The sequence below is a fragment of the Dipodomys spectabilis genome, unplaced genomic scaffold, assembly GCF_019054845.1.
Source record: "Dipodomys spectabilis isolate Male_0828 unplaced genomic scaffold, ASM1905484v1 ptg000344l, whole genome shotgun sequence".
Lineage (NCBI taxonomy): Eukaryota > Metazoa > Chordata > Mammalia > Rodentia > Heteromyidae > Dipodomys > Dipodomys spectabilis.
This window is the reverse complement of record NW_024871021.1, coordinates 2,130,290-2,147,871: the sequence shown is the minus strand read 5'-3', so window position 1 is coordinate 2,147,871 and position 17,582 is coordinate 2,130,290. Positions and strand designations below refer to the sequence as shown.

At 41.2% G+C, this 17,582-nt stretch overlaps 1 non-coding gene across 1 annotated transcript; it reads left to right on the top strand.

Moving 5' to 3' along the window:
* The first annotated feature begins 17,044 nt into the window (after window positions 1-17,044).
* Window positions 17,045-17,207, top strand: LOC122095349. Its single transcript, XR_006145107.1, has one exon. It is a non-coding gene; the product is annotated as a U1 spliceosomal RNA (small nuclear RNA).
* Window positions 17,208-17,582: the final 375 nt, after the last annotated feature.

Below are 17,582 nucleotides of genomic sequence, written 5' to 3'. Positions count from 1 at the left end.
TCACTAACCTCAAGGATTTTGAACACAAAGGAGTGAAAGTGTTTGACTCTAGCCGGGCGCTGGTGGCTCACGCCTGTAATCCTAGCTACTCAGGAGGCTGAGATCTGAGAATCGTGGTTCAAAGCCAGCCCGGGCAGGAGAAACCGTGAGACTCCTATCTCCAATAAACCACCAGAAAACCGGAAGTGGCGCTGTAGCTCAAGTGGTAGAGCGCTCGCCTTGAGCTGAAGAGCTGAGGGACAGCGCCCAGGCCCAGAGTTCAAGCCCCACGACCGACAAAAAAAAAAAAAAAAGAAAGTGTTTGACTCTGTTTGGGCAACAGGAAGGAACAGAGCTGAGGAGGACTGAGATGTGCAGACGTTCCCCAAGAAAGATCTCACTGACATCAAGTCTTCAGATGCATGCTGGTTGTCAGTGGCTCATGCCTGTAATCCTACTCAGAAAGCTTAGATCTGAGCATTGTGGTTTGAAGCCATCTGGGATAAGAAAGTTTGCAAGTCTTTTATGTTTTACAACTCAAGAATATTCGTATTTGTTGCTAATTGCAACCCAAGGCAGTGCAATGGGATACCAAGCTGAAGAAAATTAGAAAATACACAAACAGGGGACAGTCCAGAAGATGGCGACGGGGCAGTAGGGAAACGCCACAGCTCTCTCCAACCAAAAAGAGAGTTCGAGTTCCAACGTTTAATCTCCCCAAGAGACCGACAACAACAAAAAGACAAACACTCAGAGAAAAACCAGAGGTGGAAAATAACAAAAAAAGAAAGAGAGGAAAAGAAGAATTTCAGAACAGAGAAGAGCGAAGACCCCTCCCCCAACCTTTACTGGCCGCGCGGCATTGTGCCAAGCCGCCGGCCAGCCGGCCCGGCGGGGGCTGCCGGAGCCACAGAGACACAGGGGGCTGCTTGCAGATCACCAGGTACCGGATTGCAGAACAACGGATCGCCAGGAACAGAGAAACCTACCAGCCGTGAGTCTCCATGAGGATCCCACCCCCACCCCTCACTCTCCACCGGAGCGGAGAGGCTCCATCCCGCCAAAGCCGCCCGGCACCAGCAGCGCGACAAAGGGACCTGTCCGCAGACCACCCGCCCAATTGCGATTGCAACTACCCGGCGGGGGGCCGCCCAACCCAGCCCGCAACCACCCCAACTGAACTCGGACTGCAACAACAACTGACGGACTGCAACAACTGACGACCTACAGGGTGAGTACCCATCAGGGGACAGGGACCCATCAGGGGACAGGGAATCCATCAAGGGAGACCAGAGCTGGAGGGAATCCCCAGACCCTGACCTAGACTCCCTACCCCAACACCCGGACCACAGGACCCACTAAAACTGGGAACTGTTCGAGAGCTCCACCAGCCGGTGGAGCACACTCTGCTGGCCAGGCCAGAGCAAGAGCACCGCTGGGTCAAGACTATCAACAGTAGAAGAAATTTGAACTGTGTCCTCCAGGCTGCATAACCTAGGTGGTATACACATTAGCACAGGCATAACGAGCGCGCTCCAGGCTGGGGCCGGAACCAGGCCAGGGGACCGGCGCCTGAAGAAAGCAAAAAGGGTCAGAAGTGGGGCTGTGGCTCAAATGGTAGGGTGCCAGCCCTGAGCTGAAGAGCTGAGGGACAGCACCCAAACCTAGAGTTCAAGCCCACAACCAGCCCAAAACAAACAAACAAAAACACAACAGGAGCCCATAGCAGACTCCAGTATTTGGGAGAGTGCATCCAGAGCATCTGATCTTCCCAAGAGCACCTGCAGGAGCAAACACAAGCAGTCTAGGCTGCTCAACCCTTCCAAAGGTGGGAATTGCTACAGCAGAGAGCTGAGAATCCTAAGTAAGTCAGAATAGCAGCTGGAAATAGGCTCCCAACAGAATCCAGATCAGGCACAGACTCTCTCTACCAATAGAGAATCAGCAACCAAGCAAAGACAGACACACCAAAACAAGATTGAAGAGCAGTCTCCTGAACCCCCATGCGAAAATCACAGAGAAAAATCACAAGGTTTACCACTACCCAGGACAGCAAGCTCACCTCAAAAGCCAGCAGCCACGCAGGGGAGAGCCCCAGTGGGAGCAAAGCAGGAATGGAAGACAAAAACTACATCCAAGGGTTGCTGGAGGCAATGACTCAAGAAATAAAGCGAGAAATGGATCAGAAATTGAAAGAGCACAAGGATGAACTATCAAAAGATATACAGGATATCAAACAAAAGTTGGATGCAAAAATAGAAGCTGCACAAACCTCAGTAAGAAGTGAGATAAACGCCAAATTAGAGGTAATGCATACTGATCTCACCTCATTGAGAGGTGAGATCAGTACTCTGAGAACCAACATTGAATCCATAAAGGGATCCATTTCCACCATACAAACCACAATAGAAGCCACGGTCAACAGAGTGAATGAAATGGAAGGTAGAGTGTCAGATACAGAAGACAGAATACACCAACTGGACCAAAAAGTGACAGATATGGAAAAATCACTCAAATTAAACCAAAGGGAAATTCAAGAGCAAGCAGATAATGCTAAAAAATTTAACCTTCGCATAATCGGAGTGGACGAAGGTGAGGAATTCCAGAGCAAGGGAATGCAACACCTATTTAACAAGATAGTCAATGAAAATTTTCCCCACCTCAAAAACGACCATCTTAACTACATCACAAAAGCTTATCGAACACCCAACAAGCAAGATCCCAGGAGAAACACTTCTAGGCACATAATAGTAAAAATGATGGATCTGAATAATAAGGAAACAATCCTGCATGCAGCAAAAATGAAGAAGGAGCTATACTACAACGGGAAAAAAATTAGAATCACTGCAGATCTCTCCACACAAACAATGAATGCAAGAAAAGCCTGGGAAAGCACCATACGAGCCCTGAGAGCCAATAACTGCCAACCCAGACTGATATACCCGGCAAAGCTAGCATTCACATTCGATGGAGAACTGAAAACTTTTAATAGCAAAGAAAAACTAAATGAATACATAAACATTAAGCCAGCATTACAAAGAATTCTAAGAGGGGGGACACAACCTGAAGAAAGCAACCAGGAACTGGGACCTGCCCCAAACAGGCATTACTCAAAGTCTAACTGAGCAAGCACAGTAGGAAAGGAAAGAAGAAAAACTTAGGTAAACGGAATGGTAGGGACAACAATGCATCTCTCTATACTTTCTCTTAATATAAATGGGCTGAATTCGCCAATTAAAAGAAAACGAACTGAGGACTGGATCAGAAAACAAGACCCATCCATCTGTTGCCTTCAGGAGACCCACCTCTCAGCCAAACATACAAACAAACTCAGAGTGAAGGGGTGGAAAAGGATCTACCAATCAAATTCCCCCAATAAGAAAGCAGGTGTAGCTATCCTGATATCTGACAAAATAAACTTTTCATTAAAATCAGTACAGAAAGACAAGGACGGACACTACATATTAATAAAGGGAACAATCCAAGAGGAGGATATAACCATCATCAACTTATATGCCCCAAATATCGGTGCACCCAGATATGTTAAACAAATGCTCTCAAACTTACAGAATAAAATAGATCCCAATACGATAATACTAGGAGACTTTAACACGCCACTCTCACCAAAGGACAGGTCTACCAACCAGAGGATTGGCAAAGAAGCTACCGAATTAAGTGAGGCCATACTTCAAGCGGAATTAACTGACATCTACCGAGTATTTCACCCTAAAACAACACAGTACACATTCTTCTCAGCAGCTCATGGAACTTTCTCCAAAATAGACCATATCATAGTTCATTCAAGGAACTTAAGCAAATACAAAGGGATCGACATAATCCCCTGTATCCTATCTGACCACAGTGGAATCAAGCTAGCTCTCAATAACAAAGCATACCGCAGAAATTTCTCTAATACATGGAAATTGAACAGCACACTCCTTAACAAGGCCTGGGTAACAGAAGAGATCAGAGAAGAAATAAAGCATTTCCTACAACTCAATGAAAATGAAAACACCTCACAAAGAAACTTGTGGGACACAGCAAAAGCAGTCCTGAGGGGCAAATTTACTGCCCTCAGTGCCCACATCAAGAGAATGGAGACAGACCAAGTAAATAATCTCATGTTGCAACTAAAACAGCTAGAAATACAAGAAAAAATGGGACCTAAAGCTACTAGACGAAGCCAGAAAACCAAATTGAGAGCAGAGATTAACCAATTAGAAAATCAGAAAACCATAACCAAAATAAACCAAACAAAAAGCTGGTTCTTTGAAAAAATAAACAAAATTGATGGCCCGTTGGCAAGATTAATTAAAAAAAGAAGAGAGGAAACCCATATTAATAGGATTAGGGATGCCACGGGAAACATCACAACACGTACCCAAGATATCCAAACAATTCTAACAGACTACTTTCAAAAGCTATACTCTCTAAAGGAAGAAAATCTGGCGGAAATGGATGCATTTTTAGAGAAATACAAGTTACCCAAACTGAGCAAAGAAGAAGTTAACCAATTAAATAAGCCAATATCCTATAATGAGATACAGGAAGCTATCAAAAGTCTTCCAACAAAAAAAAGCCCAGGACCAGATGGATTCACAGCAGAATTCTATAAGACCTTGAAAGAAGAACTAATACCCATACTCCTCAAGCTCTTCAGAGAAACAGAGAAGGAGGGAGCTATCCCAAACTCATTCTATGAAGTCAATATCACACTCATCCCCAAACCAGGCAAAGACCCAACCAAAAAGGAGAATTACAGGCCAATCTCCTTGATGAACACAGATGCAAAGATCCTTAACAAGATTCTAGCTAACAGAATCCAGAAACACATAAAAAAAATAATACACTATGATCAGGTAGGCTTCATCCCAGAGACACAGGGATGGTTTAACATACGTAAGTCAATAAATGTAATCCAGCATATCAACAGAGCCAAGGTCAAGAATCACATGATTATCGCCACAGATGCAGAAAAGGCCTTTGATAAAATTCAACATTCATTCATGCTAAAAGCTCTGGAGAAAATAGGAATAGAAGGAACATTTCTAAAAACAATAAAAGCCATTTATGACAGACCAATAGCCAATATTATACTTAATGGGGAAAAGCTACAACCAATCCTCCTAAAAACAGGAACAAGGCAAGGATATCCACTGTCTCCACTCCTCTTCAACATAGTCCTAGAACCCTTAGCCAGGGCAATAAGGCAAGAAAAAGACATTAAAGGGATCCGCATAGGGAAAGAAGAAGTGAAACTATCCCTTTTTGCAGACGACATGATACTATACCTCCACGATCCCAAAAACTCCATCCCCAAACTTTTAGAAATCATAAGTCACTTCGGCAAAATAGCAGGATACAAAATAAACCCACAAAAATCAGTTGCCTTCCTATACACTGATAACGCACAGGAAGAGAGGGAAATAAAGGGAGCAACCCCATTCACAATAACCTCCCAAAAAATAAAATATTTAGGAATTAACCTAACCAAAGATGTAAAAGAACTATTTAATGAGAACTATAAAAAGTTAAAGAAAGAAATTGCAGAAGACACTAGGAAATGGAAAGACCTCCCATGCTCCTGGATAGGCCGACTTAATATAGTAAAGATGGTGATACTTCCAAAACTAATATACAAATTCAATGCAATTCCTATTAAAATCCCAATGACGTACATCACTGAAATACAGAAAACAGTCCAAAAATTTATATGGAACAACAAAAGACCTAGAATAGCCAAAACAATTCTCGGGATAAAGACAATATGGGAGGGCTATCCATGCCGAACTTCAAACTCTACTACAGAGCTATAATCACAAAGACAGCATGGTACTGGCACAAAAACAGACCCGAAGACCAATGGAACAGAATAGAAGATCCAGATATAAATCCACAGGCCTACAGCCAGCTGATATTCGACAAAGGAGCCAAAGACATACAATGGAAGAAACACAGCCTCTTCAACCGCTGGTGCTGGGAAAACTGGGCAGCCACATACAGAAAACTAAAAGTGGACCCCAGCCTATCACCATGCACCAACATCAACTCAAAATGGATTAAAGACCTTAACATTAAACCTGAATCTCTGAAACTACTGCAGGACAGAGTAGGAGAGACACTTGAACTAATAGGCACAGGAAGGAACTTCCTGAACAGAGTCCCAGGGTCACAACAAGTTGGAGAGAGACTCGACAAATGGGACTACCTTAAAATAAAAAGCTTCTGCACAGCTAAATCTATCGCAACTAAGCTAGAAAGACAACCAACTAATTGGGAAAAAATATTTACCAGCAATATATCAGACAAGGGGTTAACATCCTGTATATACAGGGAACTCAAGAAACTAATCCCTCCCAAACCTAACAAACCAATTACTAAATGGGCAAGGGAACTGAAGAGGGACTTCTCAAATGAAGAAATAAAAATGGCAAAGAAACACATGAGGAAATGTTCATCATGCCTGGTGGTGAAGGAAATGCAAATAAAGACAACCCTGAGATACCACCTTACCCCAGTCAGAATGTCCCACATCCACAAATCAGCCAACGACAAATGCTGGAGGGGATGTGGAGAAAGAGGAACCCTATTACACTGCTGGTGGGAATGTACACTTATACAACCACTTTGGAAAGCAGTCTGGAGGGTCCTTAGAAAGCTAAAGATTGACCTCCCTTACGACCCAGTCATACCACTTCTAGGCATCTACCCTGAACAACAGGAACCAATATACAAGGACACGTGCACCTCCATGTTTATTGCAGCACTGTTCACAATAGCTAGGATATGGAAACAACCTAGGTGCCCCACCACAGATGAATGGATCCAAAAATTGTGGTATCTATACACAATGGAATATTATGCAGCCATTAGAAATGACAAAATAATGGCATTTGCAGGGAAATGGATGGAGCTAGAAGGAATCATGTTGAGCGAGGTAAGCCAAGAACGAAGAGACAAACGGTACATGGTCTCCCTCAGAAGTGGATGCTAAATCCAAAAAGTTAGGTGATACGACAAAACTAACAGGACTTAAGAAACAAAGAACTCCCGCTCATCTGGTTGAACCACTACTAAATATCCTCATGCTGCTGATCACAAATATGGTATATAACATGTGAACACTGTTATATATTACAGACTGTGGTAGACAATTTGCTCCAGGGAAGTTAGAATGAACTTGTGACTTTGAAATTATGTAATCATTTAATCACAATCAAAAAAAAAATACCTCGGGGAAGGGAGGGAGGGAGGGGATGGTAGGGGGAAAACAATGGAGGGGGTAACAATGTTCAAGAGGAAGTGTACTCATAACCTCACTCATGTAACTGTAACCCTCTGTATAGTAGGTTTGCAATAAAAAAAAAAAAAGAAAGAAAGAAAATACACAAACAGGTATCTAGAAAAAGAAAAAAAAATCAATCAGGACCCGGAGTCCCAAGGCTCACTGGCACCTGGGCCCCAGGTCACACAAGCAATCATATTTATTTGAATTCACACTGGGAAGGTTACCATGGATATAAGCAAAAATGAAGCTTCTATATTGCAATCAGAGCCACCACAATGAGTGAGAAACACTGGTTCCCTTTTTGTTTTGAGAAAGGAGAATGCAATCCAGAGAAAATCCAGACATTTGGTCTATTTTATCTAGCTTCCTAGGTTAAGTTGTCAATTCTTTTACCTCCCAGGGTTCAAGGCCTTTGAAGCACTATGGAAGGAGCCAATAGCTTAACCCTCTCCAGAGCTGTTTTCTTTTAATTGTGAAAATACCATACAGAGGAGTTACAATTACATTGGCAAGATAGTGAGTACATTTCTTATCAAGCATTGTTGCCTCCTCCTTTGTTTCCCCTTACCATCCCTTCCCCTCTCAACCCCCCTCCCCCCTCCCCCTACCTAAGTTGTAAAGTTCGTTTTTCGAAATAACATCTTATACATTTCATTGTTGTAATGGGTTTACCTGTAACCCTATTTATATATTGATTGATTGATTGATTTTTTTTATTGTGAAAATACCATACAAAGGAGTTACAATTGCATGGGCAAGATAATGAGTACATTTCTTATCAAGCATTGTTGCCTCCTCCTTTGTTTTCCCTTCCCATCTCTTCCCATCTCCCACCCCTCCCCCCGCCCCTTCTACACCCGCCCCAAAGTTGTAAAGTTCGTTTTTCGAAATACCGTGTTGTACATCTCATTGTTGCAATGGGTCCACCTGTATCCCTATTTAAACAATTTGTTTTTTCCCTTCCCTTCCACAAATTATACCAATATCAAAGACAGTGAAAACAGGGCTAATACCATGGGGGAGGTACATACAAAGCAACAAAGAAATCATTTTATAAATATGTTGGAAACAATCACAAGAAAGAAAAAAAAAACATTTGAATCCTTATCTTGGGGTTCATTTCACCTAACATCAAATTGTCTGACAGTTTCTGTTTGTCTCAGACATATACTAGTTATTTCAAATAAGGGAAACCATGGGACCTATATTTCTTTAGGCCTAGCTTACTTCACAGAGCTGTTTTTTAACCTTTCCATGGTCAGCTCTCAGCTTTCTGAGTACTATTGAGGTGGTGTTCCAACCTCTCAAACCTTTTCCAGGTTCAACAGCTCAGCTTGAGTCTCCTACATCTATTTACATTAATAGTATGGTTTACAAACAGTAAAAAGAGAAAAATAATATTAGACATTTAAAGAGAAATAACTGACTGCATTCTTTTATCCAGGACAAAAAATTTAGCACTGCTGCTTTAAGTCACTAATAACACTTTTTTTAGATATAATTTCATTGCTTTCATAAAACCTCCTATATAGTCCTTAGAGTGTCTTTTTGCCTCCCATTTTTATTTATTGCATTTGCATAGTACTATATCATCCTTAAAATCATATCACCTCATAATTAAAGTTTATCTTGTAAGTAAATACTTGTGAGACTCCAATAAAATATCAAAAAAGCTGAAAGTGGAGCTGTGGCTTAAGAGCTATAGTACAAGCCTTGAGCAAAAGAGGCTCAGGGGCACTGTACAGGCCCAAAGTCGAATTCCTAGTGTCCACACATACACACACACCCACCCCAGATCCCACACACAATCAGATGATAATGTCTATCAAGTTCTTCCTTAGGATGATCTTGGTGATGTCAGCAACTGTATCAAGTTTCTATCTCTCTTCCATGCATTTGTGGTAGTAGACAGCAGAGTCGCTGTAGTATAACACGTGTCTAAGACCTGGTATTAGCAAAGGCTGTCATGTAACATATCCAACACAATTTCCAGCTCTCTTAATGGTAGATCTGCACATCTTGGGACTTGATGGGACCCATGTACTCCAACTCGGTTTCCCATCCTCTGTGCCACCTGCTGCAATGATTCATTATCCATACCAAATAGGTTTCATAACCTTTCCCAAATTATCTGAATACTGGATGCCAGAGACCTCACAGAGACACTCTGTGGCTATTCCCCTCCCTGACAGGCCATTTTACGTTCTATGTGCTCCTCACAGATGTGGGCAATGGTCTCTGAGAGACTTCGTGCCTGATCTTGGAGAGATTTAGTTTCATTGTGTCCATAAGCTTTGGGAAATCATGCAGTGAAGGGTCCAGGTTAGGAACATAGCTCCTCCTTCTGGAGGATTTCCTGTATGTTCTCTTGGCCATTGAACAGAAGTGGGGTCTCTGAAAGGAACTTGTATGATGTTCTCTGTCTGGCTTGGTCCATATAACATAGAACCACTTTCCCATCCCTTCAATGATTTAGACATGCTCTATGTGATTTGTGCTGCACTGCTCGCAATGCAGTAACAATGTAGAGATCACAACTGGATGTTGTGTGGCTAGCTGTCCATACTTGGAGTCCCCTGACCGGCAAGGCCCATAACTCCATGCTGGGAAAGTGAGAGGAAGATTAACTGGCTTATATCCGTGTAGTCTGAATGACCCCAGGAGGCATTGAGGCCTCCTCTTTATGTCCACGGCCCCTCAGCATATTGATAAAAATGACACACCATGCCCAGTCATCACCAAAATGCTCACCTGGTCCTGGGCATTATCACCACCATCTCACCCACTTCTCGCAAATTCCCTTTTTCAAGGCCTTGCCAATCCTCCTCCTTGCATTCTCAGTTAAAATGCTGCTGTCCATGAGTAAAGAGCAGAGGACAAGGAAGCAGGTACCCTAGGGAAAGTAAATACTGGACTTCTTCCACGGTGAGAAGACAATGCAACCTGCAACTATAGAATAGCGAAGGAGTTAAGATGGTTGTGCACACAGCCTGTGCAGAAAAAATGTCAGACTTAGTATGCCCTGTTCAGAGTTTCAGTCCATAATCATCTATAACAAAGACATCTCAGGTACAGATAAACCAAGTTCATAGTGTCTTTCCTTCTTTTAGTCTGTGCCATTCTGGGGCTTGCACTCAGGAAATGGACACTATCCCTGAAGTTTATGATTTTTCCCTCAAGGCTACTGCTTTACCAGTGGAGCCACAACCCTACTTCTAGATTTTTTTTTGTACATAATTGGAGATAAAAGTCATACAGGCTTTCCTATCCAAGTTGGCTTCAATCACTGATCCTCAGCCTCATGAATAGCTAGGATTACAGGCCTGGCCACTGAGTCTGGCAGCAACACTCTTCCTTTTTTATTTCCTTTTCTTTATTTTTTTTGTCAGTTATGGGCCTGAATTCTGGGCTTGGGCACTGTCCCTCATCTCTTCAGATCAAGGCTAGTGCTGTACCACTTGAGCCACAGCATGTCTTCCAGCTTTCTTTCATCTTATGTGGTACTGAGGAATTGAATCCAGGGCCTTATGCATGCAAGGCAAGCACTCAACCACTGAGCCACCTTCCCAGCCTCATCTTTCGTTTTCTTAAAAAAATATTAATAGGAATATGATGTTCAGAGGGGTAACAGTTAAGCCAGTGAAATTAAACAGTTGTCAGGTAATGAATACATTTTTGGGAGACAATTACACCCCTTCCCTTGCTCTAAGTTTATCTCTCCCACTGTGGATTTTTTGTGGTTAATTGGAGATAAGAGTCTTCCAGACTTTGCTGCCCAGGGTGACTTTGAACCACAATCCTCAGACATCAGTCTGCTGATGAGCTAGGATTAGAAGCTTGAGATTTAAAGACAGGACGACTCTTCTGAAGGTTGTTCTATATTGCCTATAGGGATGTGGGCCTGAATGGACTTAGGCAGTGAATGCCAGGCAGGTCTCTCATCTGGAAGCATGTGTCCTACTTAAGCATGACTGGCTCTCAGAACAGATAGGTGATGCTTTCTGAGCAAGAAACAGTGTGTACTAGTTCAACAGAAGTCTTCACTGTATTTGTCTTATTCAACAACTACTGGGTTGCTTATATTATCAACACTTTTTCTTTCTTAAGAACATATGTATTGTAAGATTGCAGTACCTACAGATTTGTAATGGCCTAGGAATATATGTGTGTTATCAGATTTAACATTCAAACTACGTAAGTGTTCCAAATCATGTTTTATTTATCTTAAAGTAGTTCTTGAATATTACTCTTTATTAGTAATGATATTATTAATATAAGTATTAAAGTTCTTCAAACATGTTTCTCTTATTAGATGAATCCTTACAGTGACATTGAAAGCATCTTCTGGAGTAGCAATGGAGAAGATACTTGGTGAATACAAAGAATGAGGATGAGAAGTGTAAAAAACAGAACTAAGAGACTTACAAGTGTGACTGGGAAACATCTTCCACAGAGAAGAATCCCAGACTTTTGAAGGTATGTCAGTGTGAGAATAGGTCTTTAACCAGTTCACGTGACCACATGTGTGAGTCTCAATGTTGCCACTTAGATATTATTTTGATTCCTATATGAAAGACTCATGTCCAATGGGCTTTCACAACCCCAGATTTATGAATGTTTGCTGTCTTCTTTCCTTCAATATTACTTCATACTTTAGTATTGAGTGCATTTTTTCTTTTAAAACATGAAAACAACACCATCTTTTGGACTGAGGTGTTTCCTGTGTCCCTAAGAATAGCTCTGGTATTTAAGAGGATTCCTGACAGGTTCCAGTGCCTCACTTCTTTAATACTAGCTACTCATGAGGCTGGGATTTGAATATCACAGTCGAAACCTGCCTTGGTAGGAGAGTCCATCAGAATCTCATCTCCAATCAACTACCAAAAGAGCCAGAAGTGGAGCTGTGGATGAAGTGGTAGAGAAGCAAAAAAGGCATAAGGGCAGGCTGCACTCAGCCTGAGCCTGAGCCCCTGCCCAGCCTTCAGGCACACACACACACACACACACACACACACACACACACACACACACACACGTGTCTTCCTGCCAGGCTTGTCCATGGAGTCCCATAAAATTGTTGGAGACCTCTCTTCAAATGGACTCACCCTTGTATTCACTCCATTAATGTGGAAATTGACTCTCAGTAACCTATATCTATTGATTCAGGTTGTGTATTTTGCATCCCACTTCCTCTGCTTGTTTTCTGAGGTGAGTCTTGTTGCTCAATACAGCTGTCCATACACTTCAAGATGCTGCTTATGGTCTCGGGGCCTGCATTCACACTCCAAATGGAAAAATAAAATATAACCTGAGACCCTCTGCTTACTTTGAGGACCATCTATCCAGGCAAGGCAGCTCCCTATGAATGGCATATTGGAAGCCAGGCTCAGGGTGTTCAAAACAAACAGAAGTGAAATGTGGAGGGCTTGAGTTGTTCTGAGGAAAAGCAGAGAATGGAGGAAGACAGAGAAACTGGGAAAAGACAATCTACCTTCCCATGTTTCCTTGCAGTTCCTGATCCACAGTATAACCTTTGCTAGTTGCTCTGCTGTGTGTGTGTGTGTGTGTGTGTGTGTGTGTGTGTGTCTTTGTGAATGTTTGCATGTGCACAGTGGCTCTGGGCCTTGAATTCAAGGGCTGGGCACTGGGAAGTCAGGATGGGCACTGGGAAGTCAGGATGAATGTGAGCAGGTATATCATATGAGTGTGTGGAAGTAATTCCATCAAACCTCTCAGTGTGTGCAACTAGTATATACAAATGAAAGTGAAAAAAATGATTAAACAATGATAAAACAACTCCTTCCTAAGCTATTTAGAGCTAACTTTAAAAAGTATCAGAAAGCATTGTTGGTAGGGGATATGAAAACAGCTGTAGTTAAAACTATGGGGTTATTCAAGCCAGGTGCTGGTGGCTCATACTTGTATGCCTACTCAGGAAGCTGAGAACTAAGGATCATTATTTGAAACCTTCCTAGGCTGGAAAGTTATGACACTGTATATAAGATATACTACTCAGAAAAAGCTCAAAGTGGTGCTCTGGTGCTCAAGCGGTAGAATGCCCTAAGTTCAAACCACAGGACTGGCAGAAAAAAGAAATAGTCCAAACTTAAGGTGTCTAGGGAGTTTTAGACTAAATATCCTATAAAAACAAATTACTATATCTTGGGACTCATTTGTTGTTGTTGTTGTTTTAGATATGTTATGTAAGTGTTTGGTTTTCTTTGTATATTATTCCCCCTATGGTATATTCCCTTTTGTCACTGTACTTGACTTTCATACCCTGCATCTTGTATATACATTTTTCTAATTTTGGGAGGGGAAGGGAAATAAAAAACGCTAAAACAAGGACACAGGATGACCTGTTGCAACAATGATAACCATAAGACAGTATGTTGGAAATGAACTTTACAACTTCGGGTCGGGAGGGGAAGATTGCGGGAGGTGGAGGAGGTAAGGGATAATGGAAGAAAAACAAGGGAAGGGGTAACAATGCTTGACCAGAAATGTACTCATTGCCTTATTTATGTAACTCTAGCCCCTCTATAGACTCTTTACAATAAAATGAAATTTAAAAAATGAAAAATAACTAGTTATAACTAAAGTATGAAAGAAAAAAAAAACCTTTCACCCACTGGCCTGTGGCATCAGTAATTAGAAATACAGTCAATACAAATAAATTGCAATACCCCTACAGATTCATGCCCATGGCTACTTCACCTTCCTTGTCCCCATGGGAAAGTCAGGAGAAATCAGTACAAGCTTCCTATCCTATGACAGTCTACTCAATACCTGTACCAAGATTGTCATCTGTAGGACATCAGATAGAAAAAGTCAATATTCCTTCCAAAAGGTTTTCAAATGAGCCTCATAAACCATAGCCTTCTACTGTTCTGATTTAAATCTTATTTCCCTTCCCAAGCTACAAATACATATAAACTTGTGGAGGGCTCTAGAGAGATGGACAAAGACTTATAAAACATGTACTATGTTTCACACCTGTAGAAAACTAAAACTAGATCCTTATATAGCACCTGGCAACAGAATCAACTCCAAATGGATCAAAGACCTTGGAGTCAAAGCAGATAGCCTGAAAACAATACAGGAAGGAAGAGGAGAACCTCTAGGTTCCTTGGCACATGCTGAAAGTTTCTTAATAAAGACCCAGAAACACATCAAATCATAGAAAGGTTGGACAAATGGGATTGCATGAAACTGCAGAGCTTCTGCATGGCAAAGGACATAGCTAGCAAGATCAATAGAAAGCCCAAGTACTGGGAGAAGATCTTCACTAGCCATACAATGGACAAGGGTCTCATATCTAAAATATATTTAGAACTCAAAAACTTAAATTCCCCAGGAACAAATCTTCAAAGAAACAACTGCCCCATAAATAAGTGGGCTAAAGAAGACTTTAAGAGAAAGGTCTCTGAAGAGGAACTAAGAATGGCCAATAGACACGTGAAGGAATCCTCAACTTCTCTAGCCATAAAAGAAATGCAAATCAAGACAACGTTGAGATTCCACCTCATCCCAGTTAAAATGGCTATAATCAAGAACTCTAATAATAACAGATGCTGGAGGGGATGTGGTCAAAAAGGAACCTTACTGCATTGTTGGTGGGAGTGTAAACTTGTTCATCCACTTTGGAAAGCAGTATGGATATTCTTCAAAAGACTCCACATAGAGCTTCCCTATGACCCAACAATCCCACTTTTGGGCATTTACCCAAATGATCACAAACAAGGCTATATTAAAGCTACCAGCACAACTGTTTATTGCAGCATTATTTACCATAGCTAAGATATGGAACCAACCCAGATGTCCCTCAGTAGATGAATGGATCAAGAAAATGTGATGTATATATATGTATACATACATACATATACACACACACACATATGTATATATATGTGTGTGTGTATATGTATGTATGTATACACACATATGTATATATATGTTTGTGTGTGTGTGTGTGTGTGTGTGTGTGTGTGTGTATATATATATATATATATATATATATATATATATATATAATAGAATTCTATGCCTCCATCAGAATTACATCACCCACTTGTTAGGAAATAGAAAGACTTGGAAAATAATATATTAAGTGAAGTAGGCCAGACGCCAAAAAACGTAGGTCCTATAGTTTCCCTTTTTTGCAATAACTAGTATATGTCTAGACAAGAAGAAAAGATCAAAAGCTATGTACATATGACCATATAGGATGATGTTAAGTGAAATAAACCCCAATACCGGAGTTCCACTGCTTTTTTCTTCCTTGCTATTGTTTTTAGCATATTTATAATGTACTATGTGATTTCTTTTTTGTTTCTCTGGTATGTTCTTCCTCCAGGGTATTACTCCTGTTTTCACTGTATTTGTTTCTGGTGAGCTGCGTCTTGTATGTACATAACAAGATACTTAAATAAGGATACAGTTTAACCCATTGTAACAATGAGATGTACAAAATACTGTGTTGTAAACAAACTTTACAACATTGGTGGGGGGTGGGAGGTGTTGGGAAGGTGGGGAGGGAAGGGATGTTTGAGGAAAAGAAAGGAGGTGGTGACAATGCTCGCTAGGAAATGTACTCACTACTTTACTCAAGTAACTGTAAAACTTCTGTACAATATTTTTACACTAAAACATTTTAAAAACAGCTTAAAGAACATACAATATGTTTTAATAAATTGGATGAGGATTCATAAAAGGCATGTTTTGAATTTTCTTTATTTTTAAAATAGAATGAGGGCTGGGAAGGTTGCTTAAGGGTAGAGTGATTGTCTTGCATGCGTGAGGCCCTGAGTTTGATTACTCATCACCACATAAGTAGGAAAAAGCCAGAAGTGGTGCTGTGGGTCAAATGGTAAAGCACTATCCTTCATCTAAAGAGCTGAAGGACAGTGACCAGGCCCAGATTTCAGTGTTCAGGCCCCATGACTGACAAAATGAAAGAAAGAAAGAGGATTTGAGATAGTGTCCAGGGCCGAAGTTCAAGCCCTGAAAAAGTACCCCCTCACCAAACACAAAATCATACACAGGGCTGGGATTCAGCTTAGCAGCTTACCATGCATGAGTTTTGATCCCTAAAACAAGGAAAGGGAGAGATTGGGTGAGGGAAGAGAGAGGGAGGGAGAAAAGGCGAGGGAGAAATAACTGCATATAGAAAAGAGGGTAGCTCTGCATAATAAATGATATTCATTAGGGTACATGGTCAGGCAAACATTTTCTGTAAAGGAACGAAGTACGTCCAGGCCTTGGGAGCCACATGATATGCCGTAAGTATTACATTCTTCTGTGGCAGTGTGACAGAGGACACAGATAGAATGAATGCATTAAAACTTTACTAACATTCACTGAAATTTGAATTCTATTTTTATTTGAAATATGGCTAGTGTAACTGTGTGTCTGAATTTTTAATTTTATGTAATTTTGCTTACTGTAAGAATTGTTACTTACAGCTTTGTGGCTGGCTACTCAACTGAGTAGAACAAGTCTGGCCTCTAATGAAGTCTTAGAGCACCTCCAAAGTAATCCAGGAATACAAGCAACGGAAGTCACTCATCTTTTTGGTAGTCACAGTAAGAAACAGTAAAACAAGAAAATAAATAAACCTACAATTAAAAACACCAAAGGAGCTTTAATCAAAATTCAGCAAAATTTATCTAGTATTTAAAGCTTAATCCTCAGATTTCAGCATTCTGAGTAGCTAGGATTACAAATGTGAACTACTCTCATGTATTTGTTAGTTTTTTAAATACCAAGTCAGCATTGTCACTTACCTGGCAGGGGAGATACCATGATCACGAAGGTGGTTTTCCCAGGGCAAGGCTTATCTATTGCACTCCAGATGTGCTGACCCCGTGATTTCCCCAAATGTGGGAAATTCGACTGCATAATTTGTGGTAGTGGGGGACTGTGTTAGTGCTCTTTTCTGGATAGATAGTTAGATGGATGGATAGATAGATAAATAGCATTGTATTTTATACTGCCCTCGTCTCCTTTCCTGCACTCAGCAGTCACTTGGTCCTAAGGATACTGTAAAGGATGAGGTACCTCTAGGCTTACTTTGTAGTTTCTAGGAACTACAAGGAGTAGAGAAATCAGCTACAACTCACCATGAGAAAATAAATGAGGAAGTTGGGTGCAGGTGGCTTACACATGTAATCCTAACTACTCAAGAGGCTGAGATCTGAGGATTGCAGTTCAAAGCCAGCCCAGGTAGGAAAGCTCATGAGATTCTTATCTTCAATTAACCACCAGAAAACCAGAAGTGGGCTCTGGCTCAAGTGGTAGAGCACTTCACTTGAGC